We start from the raw sequence: 27631 nt of genomic DNA, 5'->3' as shown, positions 1-27631 counted from the left end.
TCCTCAGATGTGCAGTCCATACTGATACTTCTGTCTGCTCATGGTTTCTGTGTGACTGTGCTGTAGTCACAGCTGGTTCCCTTTCGGGGTCATGTTTTTATTGGGGCCCGCCTTTCGGCGTTGTGTGACTTTGCCTGGGCTCATGGATGCTGCTGATTCATTCACAACCTAGGAAGCTAAGTTCTGCTTCTGTTCAGGCTCTCTCAGTTGAGATGTGGTTGCCTTATTCTCCGGGTTTGACACAGACAGTCGGTTTTGGGGTTGCAATACGTGCGGTGTCGTTGACCGTTGGTCTGATGTTCGCTTTCCTCTGTTTCCTTTGATCCAGCGGTCTGGTTCAGGTAGGGGGCCAGGGGTAACTCATTTTAGTCTGGTGGCTCAGGCTTGGTCCCATTCTGTCTGGTTTCCGCTGTTGCTGGTTACGATGGAGGGTCTGAAGAGGCAGCTTCTGTTGGTTCCTTCTACTCTGAGGTTTACGAGTCTCCTGGTGCCCTCTCTGGTGAATTCCAAGTTGTAGTCTTTGCAATTTTGCAGGGTGACTTCCTGTTGCAGGGTCTCTTGGGCTCAATCTCCTCTTCTGTGCTGGTGTCCTGACAGTTTCTGCCAGGTCTTCTTATGCTCAACATTGGGGATCTTTTCAGGCTTGGTGTGATCAGACGCATGTGTTTCTGCTTTCTGTTTCTCTACCTTAGGTATTAAAGTTCCTCCAGGGTGGGCTTTAAGGCTTTCCGGTCCCCTTGTGGGGGTCTGGTGTTCGATCTGGCTCTGGTCTCCAGGTTCTTAATGGGGTTTTCCACTCTGCGTCCATTCCCTCCTTTGATGTGTCCCTCATGGGATTTGCAACTGATTTTGCAGGCTCTCCATTATCCCTACTTTGTGCCTCTGTTGGATGGGGGGTTGTGTCTTCCGACTTTGCTGGAGTTTTTTTCTGATGATGGTGACGTCTGCTCACCGGATGGGGGTGCTCAACTAGTGGTCTTGCCTGTCTCCTTTTTAGGTCTCGCCTACGCATCGTGCATGCGCTGCTTAGGAGGGCCTTTAGCCGTCGCTCTGCTAATTTACAAGCACACACTTGTGCTTGTGGCGGCATCCACCTTGCGGAGGCGAGCAGGGGCGCGCCACAAGCACAAGTGCAGTGCTTGAAAATGACCAGACTGCGCGTGCACCACTCCCGGGCTCACCTCCTGCTCTTCCTCACTCTCACGAGTGCACCACTCGTGGGCTTTGTATTTTTAGCCAGCGCTTCCCAGGACAGTACTTGGTTTCCTACTTGTTCCTGCTTTCTCTCCCACATCGATGCTTACTGACCCCTCCTCTGCCATTGTAAAGGACTGTACTGCTTTTAGCAAGTTTGTTTGAAATCGTTATTCACAGGAGGTGCAGTGCTGGCACGGATGTTAGAACTACTGTAACTAACCTGCTTAAATCCTAGAAGCACTTCTTTTGCCTTAGCTTTCCTGTTCGTGCACCGAGCTCTACTGCTATCTTGGAGCCCCATCCATATTGACTATGCCCCCCCCCCCATCTCGCCGTAGTTTGTGTTGCCTTTAATCTTGCCCCTTCCAGCTCTCGATGTTCAGTTTCTTCCCGCTCCCTCCTGGTGTTCATGTTCACTTTCTTCCCAACCCCCTTTGATCATGTTCACTATCTTCCCGCCCCCCCTCCCTTTGTCCTTGTTCACTTTCTTCCCGCCCCCTCTTCCATGGTCCATGTTTACTTTCTTCCCACCCCTCCCATTGTTGGAGTTCACATTCTTCCCGCCCCCCTCCCGTTGTCACATTCTTCCTGCCCCCTCCCGTTGTCCATGTTCACTTTCGTTCCGCCCCCCTCCCGCTGTCCATATTCAGTCATGGGCCGCTTGCTTTAATGGGGCAGCTGAATTCATGGCAGTTTGCACAGGAGGCAACCTGCAAGAGGCCACGGCCATGCTACAGGGCAAAGGGGGGAGCGACCTACTCAATAGCACCAACATCAATGGCATCAGCGCACTTCTTCAGGTGAGGGACATCATGAGTTGAATAATATCACTACTCGACAGTGATGTCAGTTACTGGGCGTAGCATTATAGGAGTGACGTGTCTGCGAATTGGCATTCTAGCCGCAGGCTTAGTTATCGTATTCCGGGGATGTGACATCAAAGCCATTGTAAAGGACTTCACTGCTTTTTTTTGTTGTTGAATATTTTTATTGAATTATGCTTACAACATTGCCAGTAATATTGTACATTGATAAATCTTACATCATACATTTTATAGGGTAGCCGTAAGGTGTTACAAGTTGCTGGCATTGTTCAGTCCTGTACCAGTCATACATCAGTTGCCCCTTTTTCCTGCTTCCATGCCACCTGCGAGGCTGTGTGTGAGGTGTGTGGATTAGTCACTCAGAACGGAATCTGATTCCTCAGGCGGAGGGGTGCAAATATTGCCTGTAAATGTGTTCCACCTGCCCCACACCTGTGCCCACTTCCTAGGACAACCCCTATGAATAAACACCGCCCTCTCCCCAGACTTCACTGCTTTTAGCGAGTTTGTTTGAAATTGTGATTCATAGGAGGTGCATCGCTGGTGTGGATGTTTGAACTACGGTAACTAACCTACTTAGACCCTAGAAGCCAGCTTAAGTAAAGGGGAGACAAGCCTATATTCCACCACCCTCGATAATGATTTTCCCTCCTATAAGATAGGGGCAAGTCCTTTTATCTAGCCGTAGGTTGCCCTAGCCGAAACGGGCTCTTGTACTTACATGATGTCAGGTGTAAACTGGTCCTTACAGCTGTCTAACTCCATGCATGGTATATCATAACTCAGGCTCGGAACTTCCAGAATTCCATCCAATGGCACACCCCAATTAAGGCTTGTTCCCGCCACAGACTCGCATGTTAAAGCTGAAACCCTGGCTCGGGTGTCTGATCTGACTAAGGTGCTGTTATAGGTTTCAAGACTGAGGCTTCCTGAATGCTGCTGAAAATGCGATCGCGCATTTTACTTTTATTGCAACTCAACCTGTTGGAGGAACGAACAAGTGTGCATAATTGCACGGCTGGAGTATTAAAATATAGTCCACAAATGACTGAACAAAATTATTGTTTCAAGCATAAAAGACACAGAACAAATAACATCTTATTGGTTATATATAAAGTAAAAAAATGCTTATAACACGTTCTTATTCTAACTTTCCAACATGCTGCACAGCACCCATTCTGCTCTACAATATATCTTAATAACATTGGCACAGCCAATGCATCTGGCTAAACACTTACAGGGAGGGCCCCAAAAGCTAGACCTATTGGCTATGCCAATGCTTGTTTTCCATGGGTTTTGGTTTTTGTCTCTATGATTAAGTCCACTGTGTGAAACTGGACTACCTTCGCTTTTTGTTTGACCATTCAAGGGCGTTTTTTGGGAGGTGTTTATCTTAGCATGAATTAGTACAGTTGTCTTGGTCTTTTTTGGCTTGGTATGTCTCATTGCATAATGGTGATAAGCGAGAGGGACAAGGAGGTAATGCTTCTATTTCTTACTGGTAATTGCATTCCTAAATGTCCTACTCTCGCTTATCTCCATTACGGCCCTCCCTCCCAGTTATCAGGCCAACAGTGTCTACAGCTGCTTGGAATCTACAGGAGATGTGCAAGGGGCAATAACTTTTTATAGTGGTAGAGGGTGAGTCTACGAAGCACAGAGGCCTCATTGAGTAATGGCGATAAGCAAGAGTAGGACATGGAGTAATGCATTTAACAGTAAGTGATTGAAGCAATACACGTTCAAACAGTATCGTATGAAGCAATAAACATGATTCAAAACAGTAAATGCCAAATCACAGACAGTAACATGCAGCAAGAACATGGGACACAAAAGCGAGTACATGTTGTCAATTGTCACAGCTCGTTCCAGAGGAGACGGGTCCAAATGTAACCAGAAGGACAGATCTCTATTACCACCATGTACTCCAGGGGCTGCCAAGCGGCTGAAATCATCAGACAGTGTACCAAGCCAGCATCCTGTCCACTGGGCCACCAATAGACATAGGAGGAGCATGACATCCAGGATCATATCAGAAAGCGAGGTGTAGTGGTCCGAAAAGACCAATGAGTGATGGACCAGCATGCCAGTGGTGCAAGAGTCTAACTGACCGGGGAATGGCACTGGGGAGAAGGGATACTTCTCAAACTTGTAATGGTGCACCTAACAATGGTGAAAGGGTCTGCAATGTTGATTGCAGTAAAAGCTTCTGATATCATGTGGTGTCTTGATGTCAAACAAGTGTCTAGAGAAGCTGTAGAGAGGTGTTCCTAATGTTCAAGACAGGCACAAACAAACGAGAGAGAAACTACAGAAACTCTTCAAGGCCCCAGGTGCCAAGGGACAGAAAAATTCTAAAATGTTCAGAGGAGAGGGCATGGTCCCCACTGGCTCTCTTGCAGGTTTCGGACACTACTCCTTATAGAAAGAGTCTCTCTCTCTCCTAGATTAGCACAAATATGTACTAATTCCTAGTCTTTCAGTCTCCTAAAAGTTATAAACTGAAAAATGATGCAAGAATCCGGGAGACTAAACTAAACAAACTCCATTTGTCTTTCCATGATTTCTCCGAACCCACAAAATGTTAACATTCTGCTGTGATGATGAAATAGAGGCAACAAAACATAACTAGGGAAAAAGTATATACATTTTCCCTACCTCGCGCGAAACTGTAGAGAGGTGGCACAATTTAAGTGTGATCACTGCAATTTCCAAGGGTTTAAAGTTGAAAAAAATTAAGAAGGAGCGTAAAGTGCTATGGGCCATCTAGTCGACAAGTGGAAAACTTAACGGCTCAGCTATGCCCTGCATACTAGGTCACTGAAATTCACCACCTTGTGAGGTTTGCCGTATATTGTTCCGAGTACCTGCTCCCTCTGCCCTTTTTTAGAAAGCAAAAACAGTTTTCAGCTTACTAATTATACTGTTTAAAATATTCGGACGTTAATGGGCTTTTCTATCAACTTAGGAAGGAAATGCTGCCTTTTAGATGGGATTGCATTTAGTTTAAATACACTAGTATTGAGTTTCAGTGAATAACAATGAAACTTACGCAGCCCCCTTTCCCTCCAACCACTTCCTTCCAATGAGCCCAATCCAAGACCCTGGAAACCTTTCACTATGTTACTAAATTAGGTCAAGCAGTTGTGTACACTCATTAAATTGTAGTAGATATCAGTCAGGTCTAGAGCCTTTGTCTGTGGTGTTTACAGTAGTCAGGTTTAGTCTCCTTTATTATATGAAGAGCTCATGAAGAGCTCTCAGCATTTTGGGGAATAAAGTTCCTCAAAGTCTTCAGTCAGATAGTCAATTAGGAGACCACACTGTTTCTACAATTCCTTTTCCTTGCCCCGAGCTGTCTTTCAACAATGTTTTCATACCTAAAATCCACCACAACCTTCCCATCCACATACATTCCGCTGTTATTGTTGCCTTTCCCTAATGTAACAAGATGGCTAGTTTAGCTGCAAGTAATATATGGGAGATCATTTTCCCATTCCAGCATAAGGGATTTTGGGCCAGATGTACAACGCTTTTTTCAGGCGCAAACGTCCAGATTCACATTTATAGATGTTTCAAACCCAATTTGCAATTCGGTCACCTATTACCGAATCTCAAAATGGGTTAGTGATTCGGTATTAGTAAAGGGCGTGTTAAGAGCGTGCCTTCCTAATAGCGACTCGCAGTGGTATGTGTGAATGTTTTGCGACTGAAATGCGGTCGTAAAACATTCACATTTTACCACCTACTTCAAGTAGGTGGGGTAACCCATTTGCAAAAAGGATAGGGAGCCCTTCACCTTTCTGAAGGGCTGTAAACACGTTTTTTAAGAGCAGGCACTCGTCCCACAGGCCACTGCCTGCTCTTAAAAAATTAAAAGGAACCTTTTCATTTTTGTTTTTGAAGCACATTTCGTTTTCCTTCAAGGAAAATGGACTGCATTTCGACAAAAAACATTGCTTTATTTAAAAGCAATGATAGACATGGTGGTCTGCTGACCTCAGAAGGCCACCATCCCTGTGATTTTAGCAATTCCCAATGGGTCGCAAATTGCGACCTACCTCATGAATATTAATGAGGTAGGTCTATTTGTGACCCACTGGGAATCGCAAATAGTGTAAAACTTCATGTAGTACATAGCTGTTTGCGATGAACTAATAGCGAATCACAAAAATTCGCTAGTAGGTAATCACAAACACTAACCTATGTACATCTGGCCCATGCTTCCTCTGATTGCACCCCCAGCAAAAAGACCTTCATAAACTCTGCTAGCCACAGTTTAATTGCCGCTCAATCATTTATAATACCACCTAACAGTAGCTCTTCCACCCATGACAAGACCAAAGGATGTGGGTTAGGGATCCAACCCCTCCACAACCTCTCCAGGGATGTATGACTGAACCACGCGTGCAATTACCAAGCATGCCTTTACTACGCTGGCAATATAACGCATGTCATTACCACGCAGGCATTTAGTACGATTTATTTTTACAATGCATATTTCTTTACCAAACATGCCTTCACCACAATGTTTAGTTGTAAAGCCATGGGTGGTAAAAGCTTATACGTGGTCTAAATGCGGAATGTGTGGTAAGGCCAGGTTGCGCTTCAGAGTATTTGGGAATGTTTTTTCTGCGCTGCAAATTTCATCTTAGGATGTCGGGTGGAGGGGGACTGAGGAGAGGGGGATTATAAGTAGTAATATTAGTTATAAGTAGTAATGTACGCCGCCATTAGGGTTCCGCGGGTTGAGTGTACAGTGGTACCTTGTTCTGCATGGCGGTGCACGTCTGGGGGCCTCCATGAACCCTCCCAGTGCTCTACGTCATAAGTTTGTACCAGTGAGCTGATGATGCTGGTGTGAGAAAAGCAGCACCGCCTGCACCGTGGTGGCTCAGCCCAGTCCTGTAGGAACACACAATCACATTGTCTGGGACCAGGAAATGCCACAGCAGGCACCGGGATGGGAATGCAATGTTGCGTAGTAGCTCCGGATATACCAGGATCCCGTCGGCTGGTCGTCACAACAACCAAAAGGCCGGTCACAAGCCCCAGCACACACCCTCCTCGGCTCTGCTGCTGGTACGCACCAGCTCTCTTGCACCCAATACCCAGAGCCCTAAAAATAGTTCTGACTCTGAGCCCCAATATGAACCCCCAGTGACATCCCTCTGAATCTGCAGCCCTAAAAACTGTCCCTTCTGAGCACTAAACAAACCCAACCCAACTCCGAGGCCTAAAAACCAGAGCGAAGACTGGACTGTGAGCGGGGCAGCTTTAGCAAGTGTGAGGTAGGGGGTCTGTTAGATTGGTAAAGGCATGCATGGTGAAGGAACATGCGTGGTAACAGCTTCGTAGTAACTGATTTGTGGTTTTAACCACGTTGTAATGGCCGTTTCCCCCTCTCCAGCAGAGAACTTCCATGTTTGCCCCATGGGAGCCAATTTAACAGGAGTAGAATACCAGTCATATAGATATTTTCAATAGACTTTCCTCTCCTCCCACGTGGCTTGTGATTGTAGTGTTCTTGATCAAGATGTCTTCCCATTGAGCGCAGTCCAGTGCTGTACTGAACACTCTCTCCCGGGCGTGTCAACAAGGAATCTGTCTCCTGGTCTTTCCTTATTGAAGAGCATGTAAATTATAGACAGTACATGCCACTCCTCATCGTAGGTGATAATACATTTTTCAAAGTGGGGGTGAGGTATTGTGTGACTGTTTCCCGTATGTGCTATTGCATAACTTCTAGTAAGGGAAACATTCCCTCTCCAGTATATCATACTCTTCCTACAGATGCTTAAAGGGACTGATCTATCCAGACACAAACATATCCCTTAGTGTTCAGGAGCACTTTCCAATTCAAGCGTGGGGGAAGGGAGGGGGGTGAAGTGTGGAGAGATGTAGTTTGGTATTCCTCTGAATTTGGGGTGTTTAATGGACCTCATAGAGGTAGCTGGCACTTCACATTTAATCTATTGTGCAGCATATTTTGTCGGGCTCCCTCCTGATCCAGGCTATAAAGTACCAGCAATGTGCAGCTGCCTAAGGATTTCCCCAGCTTCAGGATAAGGGAGATTGTGAATTCTGCTATAGAAGGGCGGGGTCACCCTTTTCCCAGCTATGATCTCTTTGTAGACTTTCACTAATATCGGGAGCAGCTGTACACTGACCTTTTTTTAGAATAGGGCTTTGTATCATGCGTAGCAGTATGGATAAATATGCAGGCTAGCCATACTAGATATATTATTTAAGACCGTCTTGCTTGTGAAAAAGGTAGGAGTACTCCTTGGCTGGCCACTGTGGAATCACGTTTGTAAAAGGCAGGTTGCCGTCAGTTGTTTGGGAATCCCGGAGGTCCACATACCATCAGAAAACAAGCATTAAAAATGCAATAGGTCTCGCTTTTTATTAAGTTAAAGCCATTTGCTCTGCTATACAATACCATTAGCAAAGCAAATCGCTTTAACCTAATCAAAGGCTTGACCTATTGCATTTTCAATGCTTGTTTTCTTTAGCGGCAAAGATAAATTAAAAATATCCATGAACACCTGCCTCTTACATGTATTACAAGTTACAACAATATATCAGGCGACTAACACATTGAGCAGGGCCATTACAGGTAAAACATTTAGGAGTTTTCCGCTTATTGACCTCAAAAGGATGAATGCCTGAGCTAGCCATGCCTAATCATAACTCGTGATCTACGACTCACATAGAAATATGAAGCAGTGAATTCTCACCCCACTGAGCCATGTGATTGCCTATTTTGGAACATTTGCAGGTACAATAAATATAGATTATAACATTAAATATGTGTTTTGGGGGGGGGGAGGAGCCAAGCTCGCGACCGTGATGGCCGCACTGTAGCTCGGCTCCGTCAACCTTCCCGCCTGAACCACAAATCCTGTACTTCATCCTGCCCCGAGGAGACACATTCGACGAACTATGGGAAGGTGAAAGGCTGCTTGCACTCACCATTTGTCCCGGGAGCTCCTGAGTGCCGCGGATCTTGAGCTGTGCCCTTGTTTGCTCCGGAACCTCCGTGGCGTGCATGCCGGGGACTCGCCTGCGACGGTCGGCCGGAGCGGGGTATTGATGCCGACCCCCGGTGAAGGGGAGGGGTCGGCTGAAGAAGCCATTGAGCGATTGAACCGGTGGCGACTGACCGGGCCCGGTCTGGTGGCCCGGGGGCTCGGCTGCGGGGCGCGGCCTGCCTCGGACGGGGTAGACCGTATAGGAGGCTTGTCCCCCCTTTGTTGTCCTGCCCGGCCATCTTGAAGCCCTCCGCCCGGCATCGGCGGGCGGCGCCCATGATAAGGTGGATCTGTTGGGGGAGGCGACTCTGGTCTGTCGAACTGCACGATGGCTTAAGATTGTGGGAATGAGCCCACAATTGGCGATGTCTTCGCTGCCCTGTGTTCCTGGCGTGCGACCATGGCCTTTGACGCAGCTGTGAAAGATAGCGGTCCTGCCGCCGGGCCGGTTGGGCCGCCCCCCATTCATGCGATACCTGCTGCCTTGAGTCTCCGGGAGGTTTTGCTTGTGGCGGACGTGGGTGAGGGCCCCACGCTGGGGTCCGCCCAGGTCAGTCTGGCTGGGGTACCCGGCGGCTGTTTGACTCGAACGGCTTTGGTGGGGTCCCACGGTTGCTCAGTGGGGGACACCTCCCCCCTTTGGTCGGCGGGACTGCACCCACGCTGTTTGCTGCTCCTGACGTTGCTCTTCATCTGTTTGATCCGTTGCCGCCATGGTTTGCATTGCTGCTTGAGATTGGGATCCCCCGTTTTGCACCCTTGGCCTATCTTGTTCCGATCCTATGCACACTTCATGCCTAACTGCTTGCTGTATTTCTCTTTATTGTGTGCTAAAGTAATGATCAGGAGTGGACAGGGGTGAGACGGACTTGCCTCGGCGGACTGCTAATTAATGTATGGAGACGAGGACTGCTCGCAACTGTAACAGTATGACCGATTCCGCTTCATGTTCCTGATGTTTGAGTTTGTGTCGATCTCGTTTCGATGTGGGTCTTAAATGTATTCAGGCAGGGGGTGGGAGCTGGATGTTCGAATGCATATCTCCTCTCCCACTGGGGGGTTTTTCTTCCCCCTTTCCTTCCTCTTTTTGTCTGTAGTGTTCTTTTCTTACTTTCTGATTCTTCTGTATTTCGGGTTCTACTTAGGGCGACAGGCACGCTGCCGGGGGGTAGGCCGTAGCCTTCTGCAGGGGTGTAGGGTGGTGTGGGTGGAATGGGGTCTGTATATTGTTCGTTTTTTCCTAAGTTCTATGGCTCTTTTGTATCCCTTTATCGGGACGCTGTGTCCGCGCACGTACTCCATGGGGTGTTAGCTGACGGTGTAGGATAGGACTTCTTCGCTTCAATGATACTGATAGCACACTTACACGTCTTACTTGCCTCGACCCCCACTGTGGGTCTCTAGTATAGTTTGCTCTGCTCGCCATGGGGCGCGTTCTGCGATGCTGCGTTCATTCTTTATTGTTTTTAATATTCCTTCCTTTTTTCTACCCTTTTTTTCCTTTTCCCTTTCTTTGGGTTAGTATAGTGGATGGCTATCTTTGCGTTGCTGCTCTGACTTCTTTGATTTGTACCAGCACATATTCAGGTGGTGACGGGTGGACGGTGGGCAGCGGTGGGAACCGATTAGAAACGGGGAGACTGTGTGTTGACTTCGCCAATTGTTGCTTTTATTTCCGATTCTCACTGCTCCTTTGTACTGATGCTTTACCAACTGCCCGCCATAGGAATTCAGATGTTAACAGTTGCAACTGGTCCTGCTATACTTCCTACTATAATATAAAATTAACCTTCTCTTATCCTGCTCCTAGCGGTTATACCGAGCCTTTTAATGGTTTGATTGTTCATGTACTGCTAAGAAACTGCTGGAGAATTTCAATACTGATTTTGTGCGTCCATAATGTGTCGTGGCCGGCCTGATTGGTTGTAGGCCCGTATTTGTACGCTTCTGCTTGCACAATAAAGGTTTTCAAAAATTAAAAAAAATATGTGTTTTGGCTAAATAGCTGACCCTGTAACCCGAAAATTACAATTTCAATGTTGACTTTTCTGTTGAGAAACAAATTTATGCCTCAGTTTCCTTATCTGTCTATATTGAAGGTGATTAGAAACGGGTTGAAAGTTGTTAGGTGCTATGTATACACTAAAAAAGGCATAATTACTTTTATCTGCAAATACCTAGGAATAGCTGAGTTTACGATAGGCGCTATAAAAGTCTCTTCACTCATGTAAATCTTTTTGCATTTTAAAGTGACATGCCACTCTCATTCTCTCTCACACTCACACACAGGAACACAGAAACACACATAGTACTTACTGTTTTCTGTGATGACGTTTTCAGTGAGGAAGATTAAGCGGAAACAGCTCTAAATCCACAAATTCCTGCATCGCACAATGCGGGCCCTCGGGGGGAGGTTCGTTTCGCAGTGTAATTTATAATCACATTACGAATCAATCTTAAGGACAAACCGAGTATAGACAGTAAAAAAAACTGTCCACTATAATTTGCACTAAAAGGAAGAATTCTCTATCACCGGCAGCCGTACAGCACAAAGCCCCATGCCCTGCAGCTATTCATCAAGAGGTTTCAGTCTAGGAGCGAGGAGCAGGCAGGGTCACCCCCTATAATCTTCAACAGTTATTTCAAAAATCTCAGAGTCATGCCATAAGCTACTTAAGCAGTGTCACTTTACATATGAGATTGTGACAGCCTAAGAGTGGCATCTCTCAAAAATGCTCAACCATCACTGACGAGTTCTGCCCTGCTTGGAGTTCTTTGCTTCGATGTAGTTGACATGCTTGCAGGATAGTAAAGCGACTCGATGGACATCATTAATACAGCAAGTGTAGCCTTACTTTAGCAAACATACCCATGCGCCTTGAAAAAAATGAAAAAATAAAAACACAATTCGGATTTATTTGTGTCAGTGATGTAGCTAGCTGCCGGTGCCGCTGTCATGGGTACGCAGCTTGATCTCTGCCAGCTGCATGTGATAGTGGTGTAGTACTGACACGGACGGACGGCGAGAGCGTACTTTTAAAAAGCAATAAAAAATAGCCAGTGTACTGCCGCTAGTAAACGATCCAATCCCGGTGGGCGGGGCCAAAAGGAGACAAGGCGGCAACAAGGAGGGACTAAAAAGCCTCCTTTACAATGAGAAGCCTGTGTTTAGCCTAAGCTATGACGCAAGGCAATGGGAAGAGGGGGAGGGGCTTCAAGTCCAGCTCCTCAAGCGTACTGATTTCAAGAAGCTCTCAGATGCCGAGAGCAGGGCATGCGTGCTGCTATCGCCAGCCGAGACCTAAAAAAAATAGGACAAGGTAAGGAGACAAAAAGAAGAAAATGTAGGGAGTAATGTCAAAACAAGGAGTAGTATGTAGAGTCGCCGCTCTAGTTGTTTCACGTCACGTGATGACGTGACGTGAAACGGCGGCCATCTTAGCGATCGCGCGAGGAGTCGGGCGCTGGAGCTGTGTGGAGTGAACACGCTCGGCGCTCTGTGTGAAAGATATATATAATAAAACCTGTTTGCCTCTACTCCAGAGCCTCTGTCATTTGTATAAGCCTCATCATTACAATGGCGACGAGGAGTGCTTGAATTTACAAAGACCCACAAGGTGGAGCAGACAGAAAGGGAAAGTGGAGGTGGCAGAAAAAAAAAAAAAAAAACAGACCTTGACCATCTCCCCCCCGGCACTTTCATAGAGTTTGGTGGCCAACCGGTGAGCAGCACCACTGGGGAAGAGGAGCACACAGAGCGCGGCAGAAGCAGTTGAACCCTGCACGAACAGCCATCAGCGAACAGCCATCAGACCGCGATCTGAGGTACTAAGGCCACTACCACCTCCTGCCACGAGCTAAAGGGGCGACAAGGCAGCACAGGAGCCAAGTCTCACAGGAACACCCAGCCGAACAGTAGCGCTGGCGGATCCAGGTGCCTCAGAGAGTGGTGAAGTGGGAGATAATCAAACCCAAACACGTGAGGGTGAGGAGAACAGCGCACCAGGCAGCCCCAGGACCCAGAACGTCGAACCAAACAAGAGGGCAACCATGTGCGCCTAATCGTCCTCGGCACCGGTCCCATTCCTACCAAAATCAGGTGAGCCCCTGATGAAGTGGGAGGGCTGGAAGGAATACATCACGAACTACATAGAAGTCCTGGAGGACGAGAATGAAGAGACTTTCACCAGCATCAGGAAAAGGAGAATCTTGCTACACAACTTGGGCCCAGAGGGTATCCGAGTATTCAAAAACCAGGTACCCAAGCAGAGACAAACAGGGGAAGACGATGTGTATGCGCACGCCTTTGAAGAACTTGATGAACACTACCGACCGGGGTGTGTGTGTGTCGATAGATCGTTATAATTTCCAACAGCGGAAGCAGGAACAGGGTGAGTCTATCGACGAATATGTGGCGGCATTAAAAAAGTTGGCATCCACGTGCCAGTTTGGTGGCCTACATGATGACTTCATCAGAGACCAAATAGTAATGCATACGACAATAAAATCGGTACAGGACAAGCTATGGTCAGGTGGTGCTACCATGCAGAACAAAGCGATCGCAATGGTAAAAAAGGCAGAGTTGGCACGACGATGTGCAGACGCGGCAAAAAGAGAAATGGCGGCAAAGCCCATGGTCAACAGAATAGAGGATGAAGAGCCTAGGGGCAGGAACAGTAACACAGGTCCGATCTACAAGGGACCCAACAAGTGGCAAGGAAAACCAGGACCGCCAGGGAGGCAGATGAAAGGAAGTAAGACATCGTGCTACCGATGTGGCAGTTGGGCCCATGAAGCGAATGATAAAAGGTGTCCAGCATTCCGAGCCAAATGCATGTTTTGCGGAGTGATGGGACATTAGGAAAAAGTCTGCCGGAGGAAGATGGCCCGCAATACAGTGAAATTTGTCGACATGGACCAGGAAGAGGGAGAAAGAAGATGCCACGTGGAGGAGGATGAAGTGCTGTGCATCGAGGAACAGGTACTGAGTGTAGGCACCAGGAGATCGAATAAACCAGTGCTGGACATGTTAATAGGGGGCGTAATGATAAGTATTGTGGCGGACTCAGGCTCACCATACACGTTGGTACAAAGAACAGTATGGGCAGAGAAGTTCATGCCCCATCTAGGACCACACCTGGAACCTCCGGACATCAGACCGGTCACGTACCTGGGTAATCGCATCCCCATTGCAGGCTATCGACTACTAACATTTGAGTTCACAGGACGCAGTGCAGAGTGCAAACTATATGTGACGGAGAAAGGCCCATCAGTATTGGGTTGGATGGACCAAGGAGACTTGGGCATCAAGCTGGACCCTGGCGGAGCAGTGCAGGTACTATTGACGGAACCTGAACCGTGGCCAGACATGGCGAAATGGAAAAAAGACTTTCCCAAAGTATTCGGTGGAAGAGTCAGGAGACTGGAGAGGTTCTCGCATAAGATCATCCTCAAAACGGATGCCAAGCCAGTGGCACATAAAGTAAGGAATGTACCAATAGCCGTGAGGGATGCGGTGCAGAAAGAGCTGCGTGACTTGGAAGGAAACTGAATTATTGAACCAATCACATGCGCAGAGTGGCTGGCCCCCCTGGTGGTGGTGATGAAACCTAACGGCAAGGTCCGGCTATGCGTGGACCTGCGCGAACTTAACAAGAACATTGTAGTGGAGAAGTTCCTGCTGCCCCAAATAGAGGAAATGCTGGCAAAGACCAAAGGAAATAAGTGGTACTCCACCATAGACCTGACGTCGGCGTACCACCAGATAGCATTACACCCGGAGAGCAGGAGGCTGACATCATTCATCACCCCCTTCGGATGCTACCAATTCTGTAGGATGCCCTTCGGGTTGGCAGCGGCAATCTTCTAAAAGCTGATGCACCGTCTCTTTAAGGGCATGGAAAGAGTTCAGTACTTCCAAGATGACATTTTGGTCATGGGGGGTAACCAACGGGACCACGATGCAAAGTTGGCCAAAGTACTGAGGGTGCTGGAAGACAAGGGGCTGACTGCTGAGTGGGAGAAATGCCACCTAGACATGGCATCCGTCACCTACCTGGGGCACGAAAACAGTGAACTAGGAATCACGCCAAAGAAGGAGAACGTAAGAGCGATATGCGATGCACCACCACCCGCTAGCAAGGAGGAAGTCAGGACCTTCCTAGGCATGGCAGAGTACTATAGCAAATTCATACAGCATTTTGCTTCCAAAACCCACCACATGCAGTTGTTGACAAGAGAGAAAACGACGTTTAAATGGACAGAAGAAACGCAGAGGGAATTTGAAGACGTCAAGAGAGGTAACACAAGCCATACCCCTCCAAGGATATGACCCACAAGGGAGAACAGTAGTAACAACTGACGCCAGCGACAAAGGACTTGGCGCAGTCCTCATGCAAGACAGGGGTGGAGGAACAATGGAGACCCTTAGTTTTGCGTCCAGGACCCTGACAGACACTGAAAAAAGTTGAGTGTTATCAAAAAGGAGATGTTGGCAGTGGTTTGGGCCATGGGGAGGTTTCGCCAGTTCCTATGGGGTACAAGATTCCAACTAAGAACAGACCACAAGCCATTGGTACGAGTCCTCACATCCAGTGGGCATGCGAATGCCACCCCGAGAATAGCGAAAATGACTCTCAAACTACTGGAGTACCGGTACGATGTAATGTACATCCCGGGTAGCAGAAATAAAGTCGCTGACTATCTAAGCAGGGCAGCAGCTATGGAGTCAGCAGGAGAAGAGAAGGAAGAAGGGGATGAAATGGTGGCACTGATGGAAGACCCGGAGAAGGTGATAAGCAACATAAAATGGAAGGATGCAGACCAGGCAGACAAGAACCTCCAGGAGGTGAAGGGGTACATCACAGGAGGATGGCCAGAAAAGAAACACCTGAGTGGAGACATGAGGAAGTATTTCGAAGTAAGAGAAGAGCTCTCACTCAGAGACAAGGGAGTCTTTATGTACCGAGGGGACAAAGTAGTACCCCCAGAAGGACTCATCCCCAGACTACTAACCATACTACACGAAGGCCATTTAGGAATTGGAAAGACCAAATTGAAAGCCAAACAATGTTATTGGTGGCCAGGCATGGATATGCAAACGGAGAGACACCTAAGAGAGTGTAACCAATGTCTGCAGGCAGATAAGACCATGACACCATTGAGGCCGTCCATAGGAAAGTTCGACACACGAGGAATCCATGGGAAGAACTTTCCATCGATATATTGGGACCCATCTTGGACGAGTAAGGAACCCCTAAGTATTTATGCGTCCTGGTGGACAAATATTCCAAGTGGCCAGAAATATACGTCAGCGAAGAAATGGAGACGGACACTATACTAAAATTTCTCACAGCCATCTTCCTCAGGGAAGGCATCCCCAAATCCATACTAAGCGACAATGGACCACAATTTACTTCTGACAAATGGTTAAAATACATGGAGAGGAATGGAATCTGTTCCAAACACACTTCCATATACCATCCTGCAGGGAATGGACAAGTTGAACGATTCAATAGAGTCTTAATGGGCTCCATCCAAGCAGCCATCATGATGGGGAAGGACTGGGAAAAGGAACTGTTGCACATGATCTGGGCGTATCGCATCACCCCCACTGGGACGGGGTACAGTCCTTTCCAGATTCTAAGAGGCAGAGACCTATTCATCAAGGACAATCTGGCGTGGAAAGAGAAGACGGTGACCAGCAAGTGGGCCCCAGCGGTTGTACAAGCAAATCTGGAAAGGGCCCAGAGAATATATTCGGAACACTATAATAAGAGAAGGAATGTAAAAGACACGCAGTTGGAGGAAGAAGAATGGGTAAGAGTTAAATTGGCCACACTTCAACAGAAAGGGGATAGTAAATATAGCAGACCTCTACAAGTCAAAGAGGTTCTGGGCCGAGCAGCCAGGCTGAGTGACGGGAATGTATGGTCCCAGGATCGCATGGCTCGATGTAACAAAATCGTACAATGGGCTCCAGAGGCGCGGGAACCCGACGAGATGGCCCAGTGCACTTTGGGAACAGATACAGACATTCCGGAAGGAGAAATGGAAACCATGGAACCAGGGGTGGAACAGGAAGGCGGAGAATCCCCAGGCGCAACCCGGACGAGTCGAGAGGGAAGAGAACCTGTGGACAGAGAAAGATCGTTGGTCCATATAGGCAAAGAGGGGGAGCCCCTGACCCAAGGGGGAACGGAAGGAACATCCACTCCGGTAAGGTGCACCAGAGCTGGGCGATTGATAGTGAAGCCCTCCAGGTTTCGGGACCATGAGATGGGAGATGGACTTTGAAGCCCCCACAGACTAAGTTACTTGTTTGGACAAAAAGGGGGAGATATGTAGAGTCGCCGCTCTAGTTGTTTCACGTCACGGGATGACGTGACGTGAAACGGCGGCCATCTTAGCGATCGGGCGTCCCCAAGCGAGAAGTCGGGCGCCGGAGCTGTGTGGAGTGAACACGCTCAGCGCTCTGTGTGAAAGACATATATAATAAAACCGGTTTGCCTCTACTCCAGAGAGCCTCTGTCATTTGTATAAGCCTCATCATTACAGAGTATATGTACAGATGAGACACAAGTGAAGCAAAGAAGAAAAAGAGAATCAAAGTAATGCAATAAATAAAAGACATTCGGAGTGATGCTCTAAGAAGAAGAGACAATGTGAAGCAAGGAGAAGGTGGAGACAGGAAGTGATGCAAGGAGAAAGAGAAACATGAAGTGATGCAGGAAGATGGTCAGGTAAAAGAGGAACAGACATGCGAAGGATGAAACAGGAAGTAATGGAGAAAGCAAACTATGCTATAAAGAGACAGAAAATGAAGCAAAGAAAAGACAATATAGAAAATATTGTAGAGAAGAAGAAAGATCAAGTTCTAGGTGAAGAAAAAAAAAGAATGGAGCACTGAGGAAGTGGAGGAGAAAGGAACTGATACCGGAAGAAGGTGGATAAGAGGCTATAGAATAACAGAGAAAGTTGATGAGAATGTGGATAGGGCAGTAGGGTAGTGAGATGGTTATATTGACTTTGGATGCACAGAAAGAATATGATGACAATCTATAAAACAAATTGTCAAGAATCCCTAGCGTGGCCTGCATTGTCAGGGTATTGTCTGATATGTCTTTAGGGACACCATGTTTCAGTCCTGGGCTTTTATCGAAGAGCTTTTATCGAAGAGTCTGGATACCACAGTACTGAGTCCACCTCAATGACACTAATCAGATTAGGGTGTTTACTTTGTCGAAGGACAAACTGGACGAGTCATGGATTCCCTGAATACATTTATCTGGTTACATTTAACAAATGTGTATGTCCATCCGTGTGTCCCATACTGCATTCGATAGGGTTGACGGTCCAACTGATGCGGTCTGGTCAATCCTACCCGGCAGCTTCTCTCTAAGGTAGGTGGGTAGGTCATTTTAGGCAAGCTTCATGCACTGGAGTGCATCCTTTAGTGCAATCCTTGTTTAACGCTGACGTCATTTCCCATGGGTGACAGTGGTTTTCTAATGGGAGCTGTCAGAGTGATGGGGAAAAAAATTCTGCACGTTACATCAGTTGGGCAGCCCACGTGTGACAGCTTTATCAAGCTCTATTTGGAAGGACTGTGGTGACTGGGGGCTAATGGTGTGAGGTGGTCGCCAACAGACAATTAAAGAAAGTGCTGAGGCTTCAAAAACGCGCTGGCATCGGGCTCAAGAACGTGGGGCTCACAGGCCTCCTTGTGTCGTCCAACGAGTCAATTTGCGATTCTTTAAATAGTTGGGATAGAGGCAGTTTAAAAGGGTGACATTTCATGAAATATTTAAGGAGCGAGGGACAGAAGCGGCGAGGGACAGAAAATAGGCGACGCGCAAGCAGGGACTGCCTTTACTGGCGGCTGAAAAATAAGTCCCCAGTGTATCAGGCCGCCAGTAAAGCATCCAATCCCCGTGTGCACATCTTCTGTCTCGATTGTCTCCCCACGTGCACGCTGGAATCGTATCGATTCCAAAAGCCTCTACATGGCAGAGCAGTGCATGCACTTCTTTCGCCAGGCCAAGACCTAAAAACTGTTGCAGACAGTCATGTTCAAATCTTTACAGGACGAAAGATTAGAAACAGACTTCCAAGCCGAATGTGATGGCCTATATAAACATCAGACTAAAAGGATCAATTGCAAGGTTTGTACCAAAACCACTGGGGCACTGGGAATGAAGTTTACTGTCCGTACAGGACGGGCACTGTTAAATATTAGTTATATTTTTCCTTAGGATTCCAATCAAACATAGATGCCTCTACTTGCCCGCGTAACGGGAGCTCAGGTCAATCTGTGTTGCATTTTTTATTCTTCTGTGGTTTTTATTTCTTACAAAGAACATCTTACTTCCCCTAGATAAGAAGCTTGCTATTACAGATTTAAGATAAGCATATAGGAAGCTACATTAACTCAATGAGATGAGAGAATTTTTTATGTGAGCACGTTCTTAAAAGTTGCTGTCCGAATTTGCCTTACAATGAATATTAACTAGGAAAGTCTTATAGTTTAATGATATATTACCTGATTTTTTTACTCTTATAAGAAATACCTGTTTTTAAATGTTTTAAAATATTTACTGTAATTTTTTTACCATGTACTTTTATGGATACTTTTGTTTCCGAATGAAGAAAATAATTGAATTGAATTATGTTAAATTGAATAAGGTTTTGTAGCTGCCTGGGGCGTTGGAGTTGTGCAGACTATCTATCTCCTGTTGGGATTTCTACCTTCAACATGGGTACCTCTGGGCTTTATCTGCAGCAGAGATTTTGGGATCACTGGTGCCCACAAGGAAAAGCCTGCAATGAACAATGTTGCAGTGGTCTCTCTTGTATAGCTTGCTCTAGAAGTCATGAAGGCAGGGGTCTCTCTTGTAAAGCTAGCTCTAGAAGTCATGAAGTCAGGGGTCTCTCTTGTATAGCTTGCTCTAGAAGTCATGAAGGTAGGGGTCTCTCTTGCATAGCTTGCTCTAGAAGTCATGAAGGTAGGGGTCTCTCTTGTAAAGCTAGCTATAGAAGTCATGAAGTCAGGGGTCTCTCTTGTATAGCTTGCTCTAGAAGTCATGAAATCAGGGGTCTCTCTTGTACAGCTTGCTCTAGAAGTCATGAAGGTAGGGTCTCTTGTATAGCATGCTCTAGATATCGTGGAAGCAGCTGGCTTTCTCAACTTTGGTAGTACATAATACACCATCTTTATTCCCGATTTCTACAATATATCTGTTAACCTGCCTTTCCCAGAGGTTAGCCAGTAGTTTGCCAGGTTTGGTATCTAGTGAATAAAATGTATCATCCAGTTTAATCAGCAGATAGTTCGCCCTGTCAGTTTCAAGTACCTTGGCGTGCCCCCTCACGTTAAGTATCATCCTCCAAATTCCTTAAGACTAGATCTGCTTGTGTGCCTTCTCAGCCTCCTTCAACTCGGTCCATACTGCTTTAGGAGGGCTTCTCCCATTCCCTTCAAATAAACAGCGTCAGCAATGAAGGAACCTCTCGTTACAGACTTCCAAGCATCCCATAGATTACTTGCACTGACTTCCTCAGACTTCTCTGTTGTCCTTGTCTGCAATATAGTATTTTATAGTTTTAGTAACATTAGCTTATGACTCTGGGAGAAATTTTCCACTTTACTCTGCGTACCGGGTAGCTCTAGAACACAAGATAGGGGAACAAGGTCAGACAGCTTTATCAGCTCTTGGTTCATTTCCTGTACAGTCAAAAGGAGTAACTTGTCCACGAAGATATGGTTAATCCTAGCATAGCTTTTATGAGCTGCCGAGTAGTAGGAATATTCCTTACCCAGCGGGTGTCTGTACCTACATCCATCAACTAGCCCCAGTTATTAAAGGTTGGCTTTGCCTGGCACAGAGGGTATGGTCGTTCACCACAAACCGATTGTAGAATCCGTCAACTTCACCACTCATGACCATATTTATGTCACCTCCCACTCCTCTGTTAGTGTGTCTAGTGTCTGAAGGAAGCATTGCACATGCCTTAGAATTAGGGGAACATATCACAGCAATTATAAGGGGGATCCCAGCATATGTTCCTTCCACAGCTATCCAGCGGCACATCTAATGCCTTAAAGGCACAGCTGCCTTGTATCAGAATACAAACTCCTGCAGTTTTTTTTCTCTCAGAGGAAGAAACGTATTGATGAAGGAAGGGTTTGGATCATAAATGGGTCTAGTTGAACTTCAGCAGATTGGCTTCTTTGGTTGTCAAAACTGTAAACCTGTGAAGAATTCAACATTGATTTGAAGTGCTAGGAAGAAATCTACTTGAAACAATTACACTGCACCAGTATACTACTGAGTCCAATTTGAAGCTCTTTAATCCTTCAGCAAATCCAAAATGTGGAATGATAATGATTTCTGATGCTGCTCATCCAATATGCACCAGCACTTTATTTTGGATTGTTATCCCTCCATTTCTTCGCTGATTGAGTTTTAATGGGAACCATTCTCAAAGAGAGTTTGCTTGCTAGTTCCCCAGCGTCAATATTTTATAGTTTGTTTTTAACATTATATTTATGCATACACACGTTGTAATGATTTTATTTAATCAAGATCAGCATCAGTACCACCTAGAGTGGTAGAGATGCTGTTGACATGTGTTAGACTTGCCATCTTTTGGGGTGTTTCCCCTGAGTTTTTGCTTTCTGACCTCCCAGTTTTGACTCGCTTTTTGCTGGCGTAGTGTTTCTGCGCACTTTTCTCACTGCTGATCGTGGTAAAGTGCAAGTGCTCCTGTGGTAAATTGTGTTATGGATTAGTGTTTCCATGATTGGATATTTGATTTACTTGTTAGTCCCTAGTAAAGTGCACTAAGTGTGCGAGGGCCTGTGAAACAAATGCTGCTAGTGGGCCTGCAGCACTGATTGTGCCACCCACGTTCTTTCTGGCTGGGCACAGACTCTCCCTGCCTAAGAGATCAAAGGATTTTGGGGTATAAATATTGGGGCCCAGACCCCTGAACTTCAGAACTCTTTTGACCAAGAAGACTGCCAAGAAGAAGAGCCGGAAAAGCTGTGAGGAGAAACTACCACTTTGCTGTGTGCTTCGTTGTGTTGGCCTGGAGTGTCTGATTCTTTCTTGGGCAGTGAAAGGACTAAACTGAACTTTCTGCAATCTACTTTGTGGGTTTCTCCAAGGGCTTGAGGTAGGGCGTGCCCCCTGTTCAATAAATCTCAGGAACAGCAAAGACGTCAAGCTCTTCTGCCCTCAGCACTGAGAACTGTGTGATTTGTGCTGCCACAGAAGAAAAGCCGCCCAATGACGTCTACAACGCTGCCCGAAAGCACTGCAGAGGGCACCGCCGCAACACAACCCTGGTCTCACAGACGCCACCACTGAGCAACTGCTCGCACCGCAACCTGTGAGCCCCGCACACCACAACGCCGGGCTTCCTGACTACGACGCTCCATGCCGGAATCGACGCCGCTGCTTGCACAGTAGTTTGAGGGCACCGCTCGTAAAGTTACACAATGCACCGCTCTCATCCCACTGTACCCTTGGCCGACCGATTCCAGTGCCATGGACTCCAGTTCGTCAGCCAACGTCAGCGATAAAGCAACGACGCCGCTGCTTGCACGCGACCTGACAGCACCGTGACGAGCACCACATTCACTTTGCACCGCGGCCCTGGTCTCACCGACGACGCTATCTGACGCTGCCACATAGCTGCTGCTCACACCGGGAGCCGAGGGCACCGCACGCCACACTGCTGCACTTCGCACCGCAGCACCCGGCGCCCCTGACTTCAACAGAGAGGAGTTCGATCTGCAACACGTATGACTTCGAGGGCCTCCCGACGACTCCTGCACCGACCTCCGGAACGGACGCTGTGCTTTCAGAAGCTCAACCAGAGGTTGCCAACACCCTGCATTTCTAAAAAGTACTGTTTGGGGGTCTTCCCGACACCGTAGCTGCCATGCAACCCCGCGGTCAGCCAGAACGGTTTGGATTGGTTTGCTCACGACGCCGTGATAGCCCCGGGCGGAGCTATCGGCATCAAGGAACTGTTTTTCAAGCATATTTTGATAACCGAAGATTTTTAAGTACTGTATTGTGGATTTTTATTGATTTTGGTCTTGCCCTAAGTATATAAAAATATTGGATTTTTTTCTAAGCTGGTGTGGTGTCCTTTAGTAGTGCTTACGCTATATTACTGTTGGTTATGTGCAAATACTTTACACACTGCCACTAAGATAAGCCTGGCTGCTCGTGCAAAGCTACCAAGGGGGGTGAGCAGGGTTATTTTATGAGTGTAACTCCCTTATCCTGGCTAGAGTGGTTGTTTCTGCCTGGCTTTGGCACATGCCCCAGCCTACCAAAAATCCCATTCCTACCAACGTGTAACTGCAATTGCCAGATATTCTATGGCGGTCATTTGTGTGGGTGCAACTACTCCCTCCCCATTTTGAACCACAAAAACGTACAGCCTTAAAAGGCTTTACCAAGCCTCAGAAACCAACTATCAACAATGTGTCACAGCCCAGTAGCGAGTAGTTAAAAAGTTTAGGCTAATGGTATATTGTGTGCCTCACATCAAGTTATCCTCATAGTAGTATGAAATATGGGGCATACTACTGTTGGGTATTAGAGAAAGTATTGCCTACCTCCTGGAGTAAACCAAATACTCAAAAATGCTAAAATTGTTTGGTGTGCTTTCCCCCGCCCTGACCCCTTTCGCCCCATACAATTATGGAGGAGGGCATTTACTGTTGTCAGATGAGGCGAAATCTAACTTGGGGGAAGCTGCTGATTGGTGGACCTCTGAAAGGGGTTCTATTGCTGCCCTACGCTCCTCCATTTTCTCGCTCTTCTTTGTAGGCTCACAGGGAGCACTCTAATGGGACCTTCCGCCACTCATGGCTCCTTGGCTGAAGCGCCAGTACTTCGGCAGCATTGGGCTCAGAATTGCACATGCCTCCTTAATGGATTTTATTGCTCAGGTCAGGTTTCCATTCAAAATAAAGGATAGGAATGGGTGGCCTCATTTATATGTAGTCCCTTTGCTCCTGAGGGAGCATATTACTATCTTGAAGGCTCTCCTTTTTTGCAGGACGATTCTTTAGAGATCTTGATAGATTTGTAGCTAGATTCTGTTGTAGATTTGATGTGCTTTTCTTGTTACATGCAGAAGTCTCTATCTTCAAAAGAGTAGAGGCAGACTAAGATGTCTGGTTGCTCGGTTAATTTGAAAAGCACGAACCTTTTGGTTGCCAGTTTAAAGTAAAAATAATCTGGCTGTGGGCAAGAGGATTTTGTGAACTGAGGCAAGAAGTACCTATGTATAAGTTGTTAACAACTGTATACAGGATTCAATAATGCAAAGACTTTACTATTGGTCTGAGCATTCTAAGGAAATGCAGTGAGCTGTTAGCCTACATTACGGATAGTGGTTCTAATATAAAGATGTGAACACATGCTTACTAAATTTTACAAGTTATGGAGATTTATAATGCTCCTAAAAGCATCCCCCATACACAAATATATGAAGTAGCATGAAAGCAAGACTGGAGTTTGTTTGCTTTCAAAATAAAGCACAAACAATAGCAACTTCAAAAACGTTATGTTAAACTGCTGTGCAATATTCTGTACCATTTCTCTGATGCGTCATTTAAGAAATCCTGCCTCTTAAACACGAAGGTATTTTATAAAATGTCACATCTCACTTCTGTCACCTTGGGCCCCCCCATGCATGTGTAGGTTACAAAACTCATCTGTTCCCTTCATTTTCCCGTTTTGTTTTTTTGCAGAACACTAATATTGCGGTTCAGTAGAGCCAGTCCATTTCTAGATTACTCGAGGTCTAAAGTTTGTTCATCCCGAGTGCTTTTGAGTATTTTGACCCTTTCGCCCAGTTTGTCCACAACTTTCAGCAGCTCTGTCAGGGCGTTTTTAGGTTTCGCCTGGCGTCCACTATGCAGCAGTGTTCGCGCAGGCAAAATCTTTTGTTCGGCAGTACGGGACTTTGTCCCGCCTGTCTCTTCCATTGGCTAGCTCCATAAATGGAGGCTAGCCATTGGAAAAGAGATCTGTCCATTATTCTCTGACCAGATTTGTGGGAGTTCCGTAGATTTTTTTCTCATCCCGCCCCTTTTACGACGTCATGCGCCGGTTGTTTTTTTTTTTTGTCTCGGCATGTTTTTGTCATTTCCAACCTGTGCTTTGCAGGGGTCGGCTGCGCGATTTTACTTTCCTTGATTTGCTAGCAGGTAAGCGGCATTTTGCATTACTTTTTTTTATCCTGTTCCCGCCCCCCCCCCTCCCGCTGTCCGTGTGCCCGTTTTTGCCCCCCCTCCCGCTGTCCGTTTCGCCCCCCCTCCGTCCGTGTGCCCTTCCATGCGTCTCCCATCTCTTGTCCCACTAAAAAGATTAAGAATTTATTTGGAAATTGAATCTGCTCTTTCACAAAGGGTTCTCAGCCTCCAGAGAACAAAAAAAGAAACATAATGAATACAAGTTTGCCGCACAAAAAGACTGCCATGTATCTTGAAGGGAACGTACATCTTATAAAGTTTGATTTAATTAATTCCCTTACTTTTCTAATAGCACTACAAGCTTTAATTATGCTTTATATGGAGCACCTCTGCTGAAACCTACTACCACTTCAATGTCACCTGGCCTGTGACAGTTATCACAGGTATGCTGTATCATACTGGAGAACTCTCATGCTGGCCATGAATCATCCTTGGCAGTATCCACCGTAACATTAGTGCAGCTGGCACTGTGGAGGTGATTAATCGTTGCACTTCTGGGTTCTCACTTGTACCTGCAGACAGCAATCATCATTCTGAACAATCTTCATAGTGGATACATTTGGAACGGTGTCGACGCCAAAAGATTCATTTCCTATCCGAGACGGCTTGAAAAGATGTGAGAAAACTGGTGCCCTCACTTAATTTGCATAAGAGGTTAAAAGTACAAACTTTTTAATTCACTTTCTGGGGTAGGGAATGGAAAATTTAAGTAGGTTGTACATTAATTTGAAGCAATGGGTTTAACCCCTTCGCTGCTGATGACGAGCTCAGCTCGTCATGTAACGCGGTTTATTAAAAATGCCGCACAGCGCAAAAATCACCGCAGCAGCGATGCGGTTAATGGTTGATTCGTGGAATAAAGTGATGTCAAAAATAATTCAAAGGCCACACAAAACACTACACAATCAAGAAAATATAATTTATTGCATGATTACCATGTATTTCACAAAGGTGCGTCTTGCGCAAATCTGAAAACATTCCCTAGTTAAGTCATAATCCAAGATTTTAAGCTTCCTTTCTAAAACATAAATGGACAAGTGACATTTATATAAACATACATGTGATAGATTTATTCAACATACTGTAACAAAATTATCTTTTTAATGGTTTAAAAAATGTGCAAGACTTCAACAGGACAATTATTTCCAAATGTTTTTGTGCGAAATAGCTCAGAGTGAGGGCATTATGCAATTTATCAACATGCATTATATTTGTTAAAACATATTTTAACCAGTAAGTTAATTACATGACTTTAAACAGTGTTACAACGTGCTGATAAATTACTTAATATATGGTTTGAAGACACCAAAATTAAAATCGCATTAATTAATGTTAAATACATTTTTAATCTACATTGTGCTGTACTGGACTGGCATACCTTAAACTAGCATTTAGGTTTAAAATATTTTATGAAAGTAGCAATCTGTTGTCCGTTGACACCTCCGGATTAAAACTAGTGAGTATGAAAGATGCAGTCATATATTAGAGCTCTGAAGGCCGATACAAGTAGCTCAAATGTATACAATATATTCCACAGTTCCCTTTTACCATAAAAAAAGTTCATTCTTAGTGTAGAAAAACCAAATAAAGTTTCTTGTACTGTTTACACACTGATCACATTGAACCAAGAAGAGATATTTGTAAAGGATTCTCTACAAAACACAAAAAGGACTTTGATAACAGTGTTAGTGTTCCTTCTACAACCATTGGCAGTTACATTAGCTAGCAGTTTGCAGCCCCAAGGGAAGCTGGAGAACACCCATCGCAAAGTCAGAAGAGGATCAACTATCCCCAGATATAGGATAAATTAACTAAGGTGCAATCTCAAGAGATCTACCTACTTCGGAAAACAAGGTTTTAAGAAAATACCCATGAGAGGAAGGCCTATCACGGAGATCTGCTTGTTATCACAAAAAAAAAACAGAAAACAAATTCTGCACTTGCCTCTTCGTTAAAGAGGCACAAGTAACTATTGTTAAAGATTTTATTGGTTTTCAGTGCTGGATGCCCCCTTTATTTCTCTACATATCCAAGATAAAGAGAAATACAGAGAATTACAAAAATAAACAATTGCTCTGGGAGATAAATAGAAAGGATGACTTTTGTGCAGTTTTTTATTATGAGAAAGGACATTAAGAATAGCAGATGAGGCACAAACTAACTGCACTGCCCAGAATCTCACACCCTCAAAATGCTTTGGAAGGTTTTAACTCCATACAAACAGACATTCTCTTCAAAATGACCATTGGCAGCATACGTCTCTTATTTTCAGTCCTGGAACAACCATCCAGGTA

At 45.9% G+C, this 27631-nt stretch overlaps 2 protein-coding genes across 3 annotated transcripts in view; one reads left to right on the top strand and one right to left on the bottom strand.

Annotated features, from left to right (window-relative positions):
• Window positions 1-27631, top strand: part of LOC147728393 (ureidoglycolate lyase-like) — a 481711-nt gene that overhangs the window by 165935 nt on the left and 288145 nt on the right. The window lies entirely within an intron of this gene.
• Window positions 26235-27631, bottom strand: part of RAB33B (RAB33B, member RAS oncogene family) — a 51043-nt gene continuing 49646 nt past the window's right edge. The window contains exon 3 of the mRNA XM_086962173.1: window positions 26235-27596. The gene's annotated coding sequence lies outside the window, so the exon portion shown is untranslated. The remainder of the gene's footprint in view (window positions 27597-27631) is intronic.

The sequence above is a fragment of the Lissotriton vulgaris genome, chromosome 3_1, assembly GCF_964263255.1.
Source record: "Lissotriton vulgaris chromosome 3_1, aLisVul1.2, whole genome shotgun sequence".
Taxonomy (NCBI): domain Eukaryota; kingdom Metazoa; phylum Chordata; class Amphibia; order Caudata; family Salamandridae; genus Lissotriton; species Lissotriton vulgaris.
Note: the sequence above shows the minus strand (reverse complement) of the source record. Positions and strands in the feature narration are given on the sequence as shown.